Source organism: Phascolarctos cinereus, unplaced genomic scaffold (assembly GCF_003287225.1).
Source record: "Phascolarctos cinereus isolate Bilbo 61053 unplaced genomic scaffold, phaCin_HiC Scaffold_4;HRSCAF=312, whole genome shotgun sequence".
NCBI classification, from domain to species: Eukaryota; Metazoa; Chordata; class Mammalia; order Diprotodontia; family Phascolarctidae; genus Phascolarctos; species Phascolarctos cinereus.
Window position 1 is genome coordinate 495273680 of NW_027555847.1, and position 2044 is coordinate 495275723.

Here is a 2044-nt window from a genome sequence, read left to right on the forward strand (position 1 = left end):
ATCTCTTTCAGGTGGTGAGTATTGTTTCCATGGTTATTTTATCTTCTGGTTCTAGGACTTCTGGGCAGTTTTCCATTACGATTTCCTGAAAGACACTGTCCAGGTTTTTTTTTTTCATCATGATTTTCAGGTAGTCCAATAATTTTTAAATTGTCTCTCCTGGATCGATTTTCCAGGTCAGTTGTTTTGCCAATGAGGTATTTTACGTGTTCATCTATTTTTTTCATTTTTTGTTTCTGTTTCACTGATTCTTTTCTCTCATAGAGTCATTAGTTTCCATTTGTCCAATTCCAGTGTTTAACAGATTGTTTTCATCTGTTAGTTTTTGTACTTCCTTCTCCAATTGGCCAATTGTATTTTTAAGGGATTTGTTTTCTTCAGTGTACTTTTGTTTTCCAGTTTGCCAGTTGTATTTTTTAAGGACTCTTCTACCTCTCTCATTAGACTTTTAAAATCCTTCTTGAGCTCTTCTAAGAAGGCTTTTGGGGCTTCAGACCAGTTCACATTCCCTTTTGACGTTGCAGATGTGGGTTTGTTGACAATGTTGTCCTCTTCAGAATTTCTGTTTTGATCTTCACTCTTCTCATAATATGAATCTATGATACATTTCTTTTTACTCATGGTTTCTTTATTCTCTGGGCTTTAAAGAGAATGAGCTCTTCTGCTGGGGAAGAGAGGGCACTGATCCAAGCTTCTTGTGTTGGGAACCGAAGTCTTGGTCCCTGGCCTTGTGTGCTGGGGCCTCTTATGTTGGCAATTGGAGGCTGTAGGGTTCTGGCACCTTACCTTATGTTGGGCTGGAATCAGCAGTGCTGGAACTTTCAGGCAATTCTAGATTGCCTGCTTTTCCTTTCCTTTAGGTTTCTTCACCTCCTTTCAGATGGGTGCTGCAGGGTGTTTATCTGCCTGGGGCCCCTTGCAGTGTTGTCTCCCTCCTTTCTGCTAATGCACTGGGAGTTTCCTTTGTGGTAGAGTGCTGAGGCACCTGGTGGTTTTCTGAACTGGTTTCCACTGGTTCCCCTTGCCCTCACTGAGGTACTTGGAGGTCCAGGTGTTGGTGTTTTCCTGCTCTATCACCTTGGTTTCAAGATCTCCTCCTGATTGACAGTTGGAGGCTGCAGGTTTCTGACAGCTTGCCTGGTGTTGGGTTGGAATCAGCAAGGCTGGGACTTTAGGAAGACTGTAGATTACTTTCTTCAGCTCCTTTCAGATGAATGCTGCAGGGCGCTTATCTGCCTTGGGCCCTTTTTAGTGCTGTTTCCCTTATTTTTGCTGAGGCACTGGGAGAACCGTTTGCTGGGCTGATGTACTGATGTTCTCCATCTTTCTGCTTGTTCAGCTGTTCCAGGGTTTTTGTTTATGTTTTTGCTTTTGTTTTTGCTTTTCCGGGGTGATATTTTCTGGGTTTTCAGAGGTTGATCAAAAATTATTATTTCAATTGATCCTCAAAGCAACCTTGGGAGGTAGCTGATATTACCCTTATTTTCCCTTTAGGAAAATGAAGCTAACAATGATCAAAAATTGATTGTGTCCCGGGATGGACTTGAAGTTCAGTCTTCCTGACTCCAGGACTAGAGCTCTCTCCACTCAGCCACTTTTCAAATAAAATACTTACTGTATCTTCACAGGGACTACAAACAGATATGTGATACAGCATTCTGTTTGTGTGAACCTCTCATACTCTAAAAATAATCACATGCAAATGAGCTGAGCAATTACATTGTCCTACAGTATCAGTCATTTCTCTGCCTTCCAACTAGTCCTCTACATTCTTTAATCTGGACAGTTTTTTTTTCTGATTCTCCTAATAATCCCAAATCTCTCCTCACATATTAGCAGAGATACTCTGTTTCTCTGTTAAATTGATTCTATACTTCTTCCTCATGCATTCTTATTTTGCACTGTTTAAGACAACCTAACTATTCACAAAGGAAAGGAGAAATTATGTAGTAGAAATCATGGTCTTTTTTCAGGCCTCAAACTTCTTCAACTCTGTGAATTTGACAGTTGACCAACACTTTCTTTTAGATTCTCTTTTTTTAAA